Below are 15,286 nucleotides of genomic sequence, written 5' to 3'. Positions count from 1 at the left end.
TCTGGTAACGGTCGTCTGGTTCTAGCGACGGTTGTCTGGTTCTGGTAACGGTCGTCTAGCTGGCGACGGTCGTCTAGTTCTGGCGACAGTCGTCTGGTTCTAGCGACGGTTGTCTAGTTCTAGTAACGGTCGTCTAGCTGGCGACGGTTGTCTGGTTCTAGCGACGATCGTCTGGCTCTAGCAACGGTCGTCTAGTTCTAGTAACGGTCGTCTAGCTAGTGACGGTCGTCTAGTTCTAGCGACGGCTGTCAACTCTGGCAACGGTCGTCTGGTTCTAGCGACGGTCGTCTGGCTCTGGCAACGGTCGTCCGCGGTTCTAGTAACGAGTCGTCTGGCCGGCGACGGTCGTCTGGTGCTGGCGGACGGTCGTCTGGGCTCTGGCAACGGTCGTCGGGTTCTGGCGACGGTCGTCTGGCTCTGGCAATCGGGGGTCGTCTGGTTCTGGGAACGGTCGTCTGGCTTCTCGGCGACAGTCGTCTGGTTCTGGCGACAGTCACCTGGTTCTGGCGACGGTCGTCTGGTTCTGGTAACAGCCGCTCTGGTTGCTAGCGAAGGTCGTCTGGCTCTAGCAACGGTCCTCTGGTCTGGCAACGGTCGTCTGGCTACCGACGGTCCTCTGGTTCTGGCGACGCGGTGGCTAGTTTCAGCAACGGTCGCTAGTTCTGGACGACGGTCGTCTAGTTCTAGCGACAGTCGTTAGATCAGTTCTGGTAACGGTCGTCTAGCTGTAGCGACCGGCGTCTAGTTCTGGTAAACGGTTGACTAACTGGCGACGGTCGTCTAGTTATGGCAACGATCGTCTAGCTCTGGCAACGGTTGTCTGGTTCTGGCGACCGGTCGTCTAGCTGGCGATAGTCATCTGGTTCTGGAACGGTCATCTGGTTCTGGCGACAGTCGTCTAGTTCTAGCAACGGTCCTCTTACTGGCTGCCGTTCTGGTGCCTCCCTAGGTAGGAAGGATATAAAGAAGGAAGGAAGGGTAAAAAATAAGGTGGGCTATATAGGGTAGAGGCACGTGTAGAGGCTATCGGGAAATATAGCGGGGGACCCGATGCAGAGCTTCGTGTAGAGCCTCTGTACGCAGAGCTTCGCGCAGAGCCTCGTGCAGAGCCTCTGTACGCAGAGCTTCTCGCAGAGCCTCGTGCAGAGCCTCTGTACGCAGAGCTTCGCGCAGAGCCTCGTGCAGAGCCTCTGTACGCAGAGCTTCTCGCAGAGCCTCGTGCAGAGCCTCTGTACGCAGAGCTTCGCGCAGACCTCGCGCAGACCCTCGCGCAGACCCTCGTGCAGAGCTTCGTGCAGAGCTTCGTGTAGAGCCTCGTGTAGAGCCTTATGCGAAGCTTCGTGCAGAGCTTTGTGCAGAGCCTCTATGCGCAGAGCTTCGTGCAGAGCCTCTATACGCAGAGCTTCGTGTAGAGCTTCGTGTAGAGCCTTTATGCGCAGAGCTTCGTGCAGAGCCTCTGTACGCAGAGCTTCGTGTAGAGCCTCGTGCAGAGCCTCCAAGTAATAAGACTATAAGATTGTATGAGATTGTATAAGATTGTATAAGATTATATAGGATTATATATAATAGTTAAATATATAGTATATAACTTTACCTTAATCGCACGTCAAGAAATATACAGTTAGCTTTTAAAGTTGTTAAGTAGGTTAACTACGTGTTAAAGGATATGCAGTTAGCTTTTAAAGTTATTAAGTAGGTTAACTGCATATTAAGTTAGTTAAATTGTATGTTAAATAGGTTAACTGCGTATTAAGTTAGTTAAATTATATATTAAGTAGGTCAACTGCGTGTTAAGTTAGTTAAATTGCATGTTAAGTAGGTTAACTGCGTGTTAAGTTAGTTAAAGTAGGTTAACTGCGTGTCGAGTTGGTTAAATTGCATGTTAATTACGCGAAACGCGAAAACCAAAGTCTACTTAAATCTCATCCTGCGAATATTTTCCCAATGTAGCTATAACGGAACTTTATAGCAGGAACTACGGTAGGCTCGTTATTGGGCTAGGCATATAGGTAATATAAATATAGAAGTTAACAACGTAATAATAACTAGTAGAGTAGTTGCCTAATAGATTAACTTTAATTATATTCCAAGAATTACTATAAGGAAGGAACTATCTAGGTAAGGACTAAGGGTCCTTAAATATATAACCGTACTCCTATAAAACCCTTCTTATATATAATATACGTCTTATATATAAGGTACGTAAGTTCCTCTCGTCCCTTTTATTTAATATATAGTATATTATATAACCTTAGTTACCATTCTTTATTATATAGTTCTATCGGCTCCATCTTAAACCGTACTTATATTAACTAACTAGCTTCTTTTAACTCCTCTTTAAGTAGTTATAATATTGTACTTAAAGCGTCTATAATACTATCTCCCTCCTTTTTATCTTTGTCCTTAAAGATTCCTAATATCTTTAAGTTGTTTACTAGAGGTATAATATCCATTTAATTAATTTGGTTAATATTATTGCTTATTATACCTAAAGTATCTTCTTCTTTACACGCCTAACGTCGTGCTCGCACTATTACTATAATATTATCTCTTAGTAAGATCATGCCGTTTCCGTATTTTCGCTGTTTAAAAGAGGGGCTAATTTATATTACGTTAGCGAACCTATCTTCACGGCAACTATCCTCTTATTTAGAGTGCACTAAAGCGAATATTTATTTGTCCTATAATATTTACTCTACCTTTAATGCTAAATATACGTGACCTATTACTCTTAATAGATATCTAGTTCCCTGGTTAATTTATTTTAGGGTTTTATATTTAATCTACTACTACGCGGCTAGATAGTAAACTATCTTAAGCCCTTACTAAACTAGAATGTTTTTATAATGCGGAACAGAAGGCCCTAAATACTTATATCGCGGTATCTACTTATTTGCTTTGTCTTAAGAAGGTATATAAAAAGGTCTGTTTTAAGAAGTGGAAGCTTATAGAATAGGGTCTATAGGAACTTAGTAATAAAAGAACGGATTCTTTTCTAACTAAGAAGGAAATAGGTCTAAGTAGCTCGGTAGCTGCTCTTCCTAAGTCCCTCTTAGGTGACTTATTTTTTAGCAATTTTTTATTATTAATATTACCTAACCTAATCTCTTCTAATACTCCTGTACCTTTCCTATAGCGTTTTTTTAAATTCCCTAGTAGTTTCTAGGTAGTCTTATTATAGCCTATTTACTTAACCTTATACTATATTTTATTGTTAATATTCTTATAATTAATAATCTTTAAAACTTACCATTTATTTTCTTTTTATCCTTTATATATATCTACCTTATAAACCGGTAGCTTAATATTCCTATATACTACATTAGGAAATTTTTTTTGGGGCTCATTGTTGCGGTTTACGGCAAATTGCCGCAAACCGTACGGTTGCGGCAGGTGGATATAGTCGATAGCAATTTGCGTAAAACGCACGTTTTGTAACAAAATCGCAGCACCTAATAGCAAATTACAGCAAAATGCTACCCCTATAAATAAATTGCAGCAAAACGCTACCCTATAAATAAATAGCGCGCAAACTGTATAAATTATAAAAACTGTACGAATTGTAAAAACTGTACGAATTATACGAATTATACAAATTGTACAAATTGTAAAAACTGTACAAATTGTAACTATATAAATTATAATTATATTATATAATAACCAAATTATCACATATTTCTATAGATTTCTGTAGTATACTTTTAAATATATTTATATTATAACTATATAAAATGTAGAGCTATCTACTTTAGGCGTTAAGGGGGAAGCCTCTCGCGGAGGCTCTAAATCATCTACCTACCTACCTGTCTGCCTGCCTGCATGCCTGCCTGCCTGCCTACCTACCTACCTGCCTGCCTACCTACCTGCCTGCCTGCCTGCCTGCCTGCCTGCCTGCCTGCCTGCCTACCTGCCTGCCTACTTGCCTACCTACCTGTCTGTCCGTCCGTCTATACCTACCCGTCTATGCCTACCTGTCTGTGCCTACCTGTCTATACCTACCTGTCTATGTCACCTTGATTCGATCGATCAATTGAATCGTTTATCGTGTTCGCTGGCTGGTCGTTCGAACGGTTGTCGTGTGGCTCTGGCGACGGTCGTGTGGCGATGACGACGGTCGTCTGGCTCTGACGGTCGTCTAGCTCTGGCGACGGTCATCTGGCTCCGGCGACGGTCGTCCAGCTCTGACGACGGTCGTCTGGCTCTGACGGTCGTCTAGCTCTGGCGACGGTCATCTGGCTCCGGCGACGGTCGTCTAGCTCTGGCGACGGTCATCTGGCTCCGGCGACGGTCGTCCAGCTCTGACGACGGTCGTCTAGCTCTGACGGTCGTCCAGCTCTGACGGTCGTCTAGCTCTCATCTGGCTCCGGCGATGGTCCGTCCTGGCTCCGGCGACGGTCGTCTGCTGGCTGTCGTTCTGTGTCTTCCTAGGTAGGATGTAAGGAAGGGTAAAAAAATGAGGTGGGCTACCTAGGTGTATATAGGGGGGTATACTTGGCAGAGGCACGTGTAGAGGCTATCGGGAATATAGCGGGAGGACCCGGATAGTAATGGTGTTCGCGGCGCACACACACAAAGGCTTTGTGTAGAGCTTCGTGTAGAGCCTCCGTACGCAGAGCTTCGCGCAGAGCCTCGTGCAGAGCCTCCATAATGTAGAGCTTCGTGTAGAGCTTTATATAGAGCTTTGTGCAGAGCTTCGTGTAGAGCTTTCGTGCAGAGGCCTTGTGTAGAGCTTCGTGTAGAGCTTCGTGCAGAGCCCTCGTGCAGAGCCTCCATATGCGGAGCTTTGTGTAGAGCCTCGTGTAGAGCCTCGTGCAAAAGCCTTCGTGTAGAGCTTCGTGTAGAGCTTCGTGCAGAGCTTTCGTGCAGAGCTTTATATAGAGCTTCGTGCAGAGCTTCGTAACAGAGCTTCGTGTAGAGCCTCGTGCAGAGCCTCTGTACGCAGAGCTTTGTGGTAGAGGCCTCGTGTAGAGCCTCGTGCAAAGCTTCGTGTAGAGCTTTCGCGCAGAGCTTTGTATAGAGCTTCGTGCACGAATTCGTGCAGAGCTTCGTGTAGAGCCTCGTGCAAAGCTTCGTGTAGAGCTTCGCGCAGAGCTTTGTATAGAGCTTCGTGTAGAGCTTCGTGCAGAGCTTCGTGTAGAGCTTCGTGCAGAGCTTCGTGTAGAGCTTCGTGCAGAGCTTCGTGCAGAGCTTTGTGTGAGAGCCTCGTGCAGAGCCTCTGCATCAGGAATTTTTTTTAGGCACGTTGTTGCAAGCGAAAATCGGGGTCTGCAAAACCTGCAGGCGTAAGTCGCAATTTTAGCATTTGCGGCAATTTGCAGCAATTTGCTATAAACACATAGATAGGGCAGGCGCGTGTATAGGTAGCCTATATGTTTGTAGCAAATTGCTACAAATTGCCGCAAATTGCCAAAATTGCGACTTACGCAGGTTTTGCAGACCCCGATTTTCGTTTACAACAACGTGCCCAAAATTTTTTTTCCTAATATAGCTCTAGCATTACAATAACTATATAGGGTAGAACTTTATTTTAGCTAGTAGGTTTAATTTAAACGTAACTAGTAAAATCCTTTACTTAATTTTAAAAGGTCCTAGTCTAATATAGTCTAACTTTTTACTTAGTCGTCGACTCTTAAAAATTTTGTATAGTAGCTATACTTTATCTCCCTCCTTAAGATCTAGTCCCTTAGATCTCTTAGCATTATAGTACATTTTTATTCTTTCTTATACTTTCTTTACTAATTCTATAAGGTCTATATAAAGATTCATTAACGTCTTTATTCTTTCTTTAGCTGTGCTACTTATCTTCTTTACTTAATATAGTAATAGCAATATTCTTAGTTTATATCCATAATTCGCCTTAAATAGTAATATGCCTATTCCCTTTTATAGTGTTATATTGTATGTAAACTATATAACTAGTAATAATAATACCTAATTATTCTGTGTATAATTAATATAATGCCTTAGATACTATTCTAGTGTCTAATTTAGTCTTTTTATTTAACTATCTATCTACAGATAATATGCGGTAGAAGTTACTACTTTAACTCCTTATTCCGCTAAAAATACCTCCTAAAATACTGCTATAAATCTTAGATCCCTATCCGATATAATTTTACTTAGTGCTCTATATCTTATAAATACTTCTTTAATATAGATTCTAGCGATATCTTCTGCTAATATTTCTTCCGTATACGCTATAAAGTATCCCTACTTTATAAGCTTATTTACTATTACTAATATTATATTATAATCTTATCCGGTAATAGGATCTTTTAATTTTAGTAACTTAATAATAAAGTTTTATAATATAACCTTCTATAGTCTCTCTGGTATTTTAATAGGTTATAGCCCTCTATATAGCTTATGCCTTATTAATTTATTCCTTTAGTAATCTAGATATTCCTTTATAACCTTTTACGCTAAGCTTTAGATTCTATTAATAATATACTCCTCTTAAAGTCTTAACACTAAGCCCATAGCTCTATTATATCCTTAAGTTATTCCCTTATAGAAGTCTTCTATAAATTACCCTGCTATGCTTCTTAGGATATACTTTACTTCTTAATTCTTATATATATCTATCTATAAATCTTCTAGTTAAGCTTTTAGAATTCTTTATACCTAAAAGCTTTCTAGTATTTTATAAATCCTTTCTAGTTCGTCGTCCTCTCGTATTACTGCAATTTTTAGATAATTATACCTAATTAATCTGTCTATATCTTTTCGCAGTAAAGCCCTTAATGGCTTTTTATTATTTTGTAGTTTAGCCTTTTAACTTAGAGCATCTGCTTATATATTGTCTGTACCCTTAATATACTAAATCTTAAAATAGTATTCTATAAGTATCTCTACCCATCTAACCTATCTCTGGTTAAGTTCCTTTATTATTATTACAGACGCTTTAAGTACAATGTTACGACTACTTGGAGAAGAGACAGAAGAAGCTAGTTGGTTAATTTAAGCACGGTCTAGAATGGAGCCGATAGAACTATGTAACGAGGAATAGTAACTAAGGTCATATAATGTGCTACGTATTAAACAAGAGAAACGGGAGGAACTTACGTACCTTATATATAAGACGTATATTATATATAAGAAGGATTTTATAGGAGTACGGTTGTGTATTTAAGGACCCTTAGTCCCTACCTAGATAGTTCCTTTTTTATAGTAATTCTCAGAATACAATTAGAGTTAATCTGTTAGGCAACCACTCCACCAGTTATTATTACATTATTGACTTTTGTACTTGCATTTCCTATACACCTAGCCCAATAACAGGACCTATTGTAGTTTTTGCTACAAGGTTCCGTTATATAATCACTACCTAGTTATAGTATTAAATATAAAAAGTTGAATAACATGCCACTAAAAGCAGCCACCACAACGCCATTGACGGCGGCAACTATATTAAGATTAGGTAACAATACTAGTATAGTAGACACTGACTTATAGTAACTTATAACGGTTAGATAGTTATAAGAGATAGTTAACCGGTTAATAGAAAATAATATAACGTTGGAAAATAGGATTAATGGGATAGGCGCAGTAAAGGTTAAGTTACTATCAATTAAAAGGTACTTANGAGAGAGATTAAAGCTTAAAGGATTCCTTACGCAAATGCATTTTAAGGTTGCGTAGGAAGGAGCTAAGCTAGCAACACCTATGGATTAAATAGCGTACGTAGGATTGTTCTTAATAGGAAGAGCACTTAAATGGTTTAAGCCTTACCTTATAGAAATCTAGGCAAACGGAATAACGACTACAAACTAGGAGGTACGGTTTATATTTTTAAGCTAGAATGGATTCGTTAAGCGACTTACGTAAATATTCGGAGACCTAAAGGCAGTAACTACGGCAGAAAGAAAACTCTAAGATATTACGTAACGAACCTTAGTAATTAAGTATATAATGTAGTTCTAGACGCTAGCAATATAAGTTAAGTAGAATAATAGGGCGCTTATAGCACAGTATAAGCAAGGACTTAAGACTAAAGTCTAGGACGTAATTATCCTAATAAAAGATGCAGATACCCTAAGGGACCTAATAGATTAAGTGATTAAGATTAATAATTAGATCTACTAAAGGGAATAGACTAAGAGAGGTTAGGATAGAGTTCTATAGTTATATAAGGTATAGAGTACGCAACGACTAAAGCTAAGTTAGAAACTATAGTATAGCATAGAGCTAATGGACCTAAGTAGTACTAAAGAAGCCTATAAGAGATAGAGTAAGAAACTATAAAAACCTAGAGGTTAAGGATTTAGTAATTATAGGACTAAGGAGTAGAGGCTAAACTAGGGATCTTAATAGTAGAAGATGTTTAGGCGGACTCTATAGCAAAGTTAATGGTTTAAAGAAGGAGCTTATATAAATTGCGGGAAATAAGGTCATTTCGTAAGGGATTATAAAGATAGTTAGAATTACTATATAATAAAGGGAACTAGACTAATAGTAGAAGATATATACGTATAGAGGGATAATAGTGTACTACGAGGAACAAAAGAGTATTTAATTAAAAGTTTTACGTTTTGTTATAATAACGTATACCAAATTTATAAAGATACTAAGTACGGCGTAAGCTATTAGCTATAAGAGCTAACACCTATAGGATATAAAGGAACTAATAAACTAGTTTACAGATTAAACATTAAGGATAATAAATTTAACGTAGGCGAAACATTTCGTAACAATAAGGTAATAAGAGCGGTTTACTAGGAACACGTAGCTATTAAAGATATTACACTAGAGGTAAAGGATGATTCTACTATAGAATAGGGAATATTAGTAGGGATCGAAACCCTACTAGATATAATGTCTATTGCTTCGCGAGACGTAAGAGAAGTAGGATAGCGAACTACTTTAGCACTTAATAAAAGCAAAGGGCTAAAGACTTAAGATTCTTAAGACGAGATACAAGATAACTAAGATTCTTAAGATGAGATAAGGTAAGCTTAAGGACCTATAACGGACAAAAACCGATAGAGTAGAGCAGTAGCTTAGTTTAAAGATATACAAATAAGCTTGGGATAAGAATTCCTATAGGCATAAGACTTTTAAGACAAAATAAGTGAGATTTAAGACTCTTAAGATAAGATGAGAATACTAAGCAAGCCTAGTTAGACTAAGGCTAAAGCTAGACTTAAGTTAGAAGCAAGCTTAGGATTAAAGAATCTAAGGGACTAAGAATTCGGAGTATAAATTAGGACACCCACAAGTAAGAGGTAAGGAGCTTCTTTATAGATTAGAGAATCTGCAATATAAATAGTAACTAGACTAGGAGATAGACATATAAACCTAGAGGACTTACTAGTAGAATATAGTATTCGGATTAAAGATCGAAAAGTTAATACTAGGACTAAGAAGTAAGAAAACTTTAAGGATTAGAGTATAAGACGTAAACCAAAAGAAACTATAGAAGAGTTTAGATAAAGAATTATTATATGGCAAGAATAGAAACTAAATAAAAGATTTAGTATATTGGGATGTATAAAGGACAGAGCACTAGTATAAAGAATTACTAATAGGCCTAGAATAGGCATACTAAAAGCCAAGTAGCTTACTAAATTAGAAAATGAAGAGAATCTAGGGATTTTTACTAGGTTTAAGGAACGACATATAAAGGGCTGTTACGATGCAGTAATAAGAAGATACTTCCTTATAGATAAGCTATATACACTCTAGTAGCTGTACTAAAAGTGGTATAAGCAGAGGCATAATAATAAGTAGGAAGATTTCTATATATAGTTGGACGAAAAAGTTATCTAAAACCACCCAATTACGGAAAAGGCTATAAATTATATTAAAGGAGCCTTAATTATAATATTAAAGGATCTAGAAGAGCATTTAAAGGACTAGAGAAGTAAAAGACGTATTTTAGTACCTGTAAATAAAGTTATAACGTTTAGATTAACACGATAGAGGTTTAAACTTAAGGATAAAGACGAGTTAAGAGTTAACCTAAAGCACCTAGCATACTATACGCTATTATGGATTATATATGTAGACGATATATACAAAATATATAAGAATCCAAAGGAAAAAAATCGGAAATACCCTATAAGGATGTATTAGATAATAGATAAGTAATAATATAGGAATACTAAGTATATATATAGCTGGCATCTAGTAGAAGTTTAGGAGTTAGGTAACTTAATATTTTAACTAGGAAGATTCCTTATAGAAGAATGCTTAAACGGATAATAGTAGTGGGAATGCCTAGAGAATACGTGTCTATAGTATATAGAAGACAAAAAACGAACTAGGTATTGGCTAAAGAGTAAGCTAAGTGTATAAGGATTAAGCAGCTAATAGTTAGGAAAAGTAAAGGCCTACGGGACTAGAGGGAGCTAGTAGTAGAGCCTTAAACCCTTAAAGGAATTTAAGGATAATACCTAAATTTAAAAGTTAAATGGTAAGATTAGCAGTTTAAGGCGCTAATAGATAGTAGAGCAATAAGGAACTATATTTTATTAGCAGTAGTTAAGAGAATGGGATTACCTTATAGACAGAAGGAGAAACCTTACCTATTAGTAACGATTTTAGGAGATCTAATAACCTATAGAGGAGGGATTATTAATTTTAAAACAGGACCTATTTAGTTAACTATTAAAGGGAGGTAAATTAAGATGTCTTTTAATATATTACTATTAGGGAATAATAAGGCAGTATTAGGGATGCCTTAGTTACAGGAATATAATCTAAGGATTAATTGGATTATAGGTTAAGTCGATATTAAAGATACTTAACGCCGTAAGATATAATAATAAGCTAAGTTAGTATAATACTAAGTCGGAGCGATATATAAAGAGACTAAGTAGGGCTTAAGTTATGTACTAAAAAGATACCATAAGTATGGCCAAAAACTATAGTTACTAGAAAGTAAGAAGCTGTTAAATTATATAGCGTGGGATTATAGGATTATAAGATAGAATTAGAACCAGGAATAAGTCTAAAGTTCTTTCTAATCTATAAGCTTACCAAAGAAAAAGGTAGAGTATTAAAAGAGTTTGTTTAGGAAAACCTACGAAAAGGATATATTAGACTATTGCAGTTATTAGCGGGTTATCTAGTACTGTTTATATTAAAGAAAAATGGTAAGCTAAGGCTATGCATTAACTATAGATAGTTAAATAGTATTACTAGGAAGGATAGGTATCCTTTACCCTTAATTAGCGAAATCTAAAATAGGATAGGTAATGCGTAAATCTTTATAAAGATAGATCTAAGATAGGCGTACTATTAGATTAGGATTAAGGAAGGCAATAAATAGAAAGCAGCTTTTAGGTTAAAGGAAGGCTATATAAACCATTAGTTATGCAATTCGGGCTTATAAACGTACTAGCAACGTTCTAGAAGCGTATTAATAATATATTAGGAGAATACTTAGATGAATTTGTTATAGTATACCTTAACGATATTATTATTTACTTAATAACTAAAGAAGAATACGGGGAATACGTTAAATAGGTCTTAAAGAGACTATAAGAAGAACAGATGCTAGTAGTAATTAAGAAATACGAGTTCTTTACTAGGAAGACCGATTTCGTTAAATTTATTATTAAACTAGGCTAACTTAGTATAGATCTAAAGAAGATTAAGGCTATAGTAAACTGGCAAGAACTAGAGAACGTTACGTAGTTAAGATCGTTTTTAGGGGTTTGTAATTACTGTAGGAGGTTTATAGCGCAGTAGTTAAAAGATATTAAGCTACTTACGCGATTAACGAAGAAAGAAGAACTATAGGTATGGGGAGAGGAATAGTAAAAACTCTTTAAAAAAAATTAAAGAGTTATTTACCTAGAAGCCAGTTTTTAAAATCTATTAACTAGGACTAGAGATGGTTGTAGAAATGGATATATTAGACTATATACTAGGGGCGTGCTTTATATAGAAATATTAAAATTAATAGCACCTAGTGGTATACTATAGTTAGAAGATAATACTACTAGAGTTAAACTATAACATCTATAACAAGGAGTTATTAGGTATAGTTATAGTATTAAAGGAATAGAGAGCATTCTTATAAGGTATAGAGGAACTATTTATAGTTAAGACGGATTATAAAAACCTAATAGGATTCCTAATAATAAAGGAACTTAACTAAAGATAGGTTAGATAGGCAGAGATGCTTATAGAATACTATTTTAAGATTTAGTATACTAAGGGTATAGACAATACACAAGCAGACGCTTTAAGTTAAAAGGCTAAACTATAAAACGATGAAAAACTATTAGGGGCTTTACTGCGAAAGGATATAGACGGATTAATTAGGTATAATTATCTAAAGATTATAACAACTTAAGAAGAATTAGATAAAGTTTATAAGATACTAGAAAGCTTTTAGGTATAAAGAATTCTAGAAGTATAGCTAGAAGATCTATAAATGGAAATATATAAAAATTAAGAAGTAAAGTATATCCTAAGAAGCATAGCAGAGCAATTTGTGGAAGAGTTCTATAGGGGATTAACTTAAGGGTATAATAGAGCTACGGGCTTAGTGTTAAGACTTTAGGAGGAGTATATTATTAACGGAATCTAAAATATTGCAAGAAAAGTGATAAAGGAGTGTTTAGATTGCTAAAGGAATAAGCTAATAAGGTATAGGCTATATAGAGGGCTATAACCTATTAAAATACTAGAGAGACTATAGGAGGTTATATTATAGGACTTTATTATAAAGTTATTAAGGTTAAGAGACCCTATTACCGGATAAGATTATAACGTAATCTTAGTGATAGTAGACAAGCTTATAAAGTGGGGATACTTTATAGTATATATAGAAGAAATATTAGCAGAAGATGTCGCTAGAATCTATATTAAAGAAGTGTTTATAAGATATAGAGTATTAAATAAGATTATATCAGATAGAGATCTAAGATTTATAGTAGTATTTTAGGAGGTATTCTTAGCGGAATAAGGAGTTAGAGTAGTAACTTCCACCGTATATTATCCGTAGATAGACGGTAAATTAGATACTAGACCAGTATCTAAGGCATTATATTAATTATGCATAAAACAATTAGGTATCGCTATTACTAGTTATATAGTTTATATATAATATAATACTATAGGAAGGAATAGGCACATTACTATTTAAGGCGAATTATAGATACGAACTAAGAACATCGTTATTGCTACATTAAGTAAAGAAGATAAGTAGTATAGCGAAGCAGAGAATGGAGACACTAATAAATCTTTATAAGAACCTTATGGAAACAGTAAAAACAGTATAAGAGAGAATAAAAAGGTACTATAATGCTAAGAGATCTAAGGGACTAGATCTTAAGGAGGGAGATAAAGTGTGGCTACTATATAAAAATTTTAAAAGTTAACGACTAAGTAAAAAGTTAGACTATATTAGACTAGGACCTTTTAAAATTAAGTAAAGGATTTTACTAGTTACGTTTAAGTTAAACCTACTAGCTAGAATAAAGATCTACCCTATATAGTATATTGTAATACTAGAGCTAGTATATAGGAATATTAAACTACTAATCTATAAAGCAGACACGTATAGAGGATAAGAAGAAGATAAATAGTAAGTTTTAAAGATCGTTAGTTATAAGGATATTAACAATAAAATATGGTATAAGGTTAAGTAAATAGGCTATACTAAGACTACCTAGGAGCTATTAGAGAATTTAAAGAACGCTATAAGAAAGGTATAGGAGTATTAGAAGAGATTAGGTTAGGTAGTATTAATAAAAAAGGATCGCTAAAGAATAAGTTACCTAAGGGGGACCTAAGAAGAGTAGTTACCGAACTACTTAGATCTATTTCCTTCTTTATTAAAAGAGAATCCGTTCTTTTATTACTAAGTTCCTATAAACCTTATTTTATAAGTTTCTACTCCTTAAAACGAACCTTTTTATAAACCTTTTTAAGACAGAGTAAATAAATAGACGCCGCAATGCGAGTATCTAGGGCCTTCTGTTTAGCATCCTAAGAATATTTTAACTTAGTAAGGGCTTAAGATAGTTTACTATCTAGCCACGTAGCAGTAGATTAAATATAAGACCCTAAGATAAATTAATTAAGGAACTAGACGACTATTAAGAGTAATAGGTCGCGTATATTTAGTATTAGAGGTAGAGTAAACATTATAGAATAAATAAATATTCGCTTTAGTACACTTTAAATAAGAAAATAGTTGTTGTAAAGATGGGTTTATTAACGTAATATAAACTAACCCCTTTTTTAAGCAGCGAGAATATAGAGACGGTATAATATCACTAAGAGATAATATTGCAGCGATAGTGTGAGCACGACGTTAGGCGTATAAAGAAGAAATTGCTTTAGGTATAATAAGTAACAATATTAACTAAATTAATTAGACGGATATTATACCTCTAGTAAATAACTTAGAGATATTTTAAATCTTTAAGGACAAAGATAAAGAGGAGGGAGATAGTGTTACGGACGCTTTAAGTATAATATTATAACTACTTAGAGAAGAGACGGAAAAAGCTAGTTAGTTAATTTAAGTACGGTCTAGAATAGAGTTAATAGAACTATATAACGAGGAATAGTAACTAAGGTTATATAATATGCTACGTATTAAATAAAAGAAATAGGAGGAACTTATATACCTTATATATAAGACGTATATTATATATAAAAAGAATTTTATAGGAGTACGGTTGTGTATTTAAGGACCCTTAGTCCCTACCTAGATAGTTCCTTCCTTATATTAATTCTTAGAATATAATTAGAGTTAATCTATTAGATAACTACTCCACCAGTTATTATTATATTATTAACTTTTATACTTATATTTCCTATATACTTAGCCTAATAATAGGACCTATTATAGTTCTTACTATAAGGTTCCGTTATAATTATTAGGAATCCTATTAGGTTCTTATAATCTATTTTAACTATAAATAGTTTTTCTATATCTTATAAGAATGCTTTTTATTTCTTTAATACTATAACTATACCTAATAACTCCTTATTATAGATGTTATAGTTTAATTCTAGTAGTGTTATCTTCTAACTATAGTATACTACTAGGTGCTATTTATTTTAATATTTCTATATAAAGTATACTCCTAGTATATAGTCTAATATATTTATTTTTATAACCGTCTCTAGTTCTAGTTAATAGATCTTAAGAACTAGCTCCTAGGTAAACAACTCTTTAACTTTTTTAAAAAGTTTTTACTATTCCTCTCCCTATACCTATAGTTCTTCTTTTTTCGTTAATCGCGTAAATGGCTTAATATCTTTTAACCATTACACTATAAACCTTCTATAGTAATTACACAATCTTAAAAACAATTTT

Source organism: Cenococcum geophilum, assembly GCF_001692895.1.
Source record: "Cenococcum geophilum 1.58 unplaced genomic scaffold K441scaffold_59, whole genome shotgun sequence".
In the NCBI taxonomy this organism is placed as follows: domain Eukaryota; kingdom Fungi; phylum Ascomycota; class Dothideomycetes; order Gloniales; family Gloniaceae; genus Cenococcum; species Cenococcum geophilum.
This window is presented reverse-complemented; position numbering follows the sequence as displayed.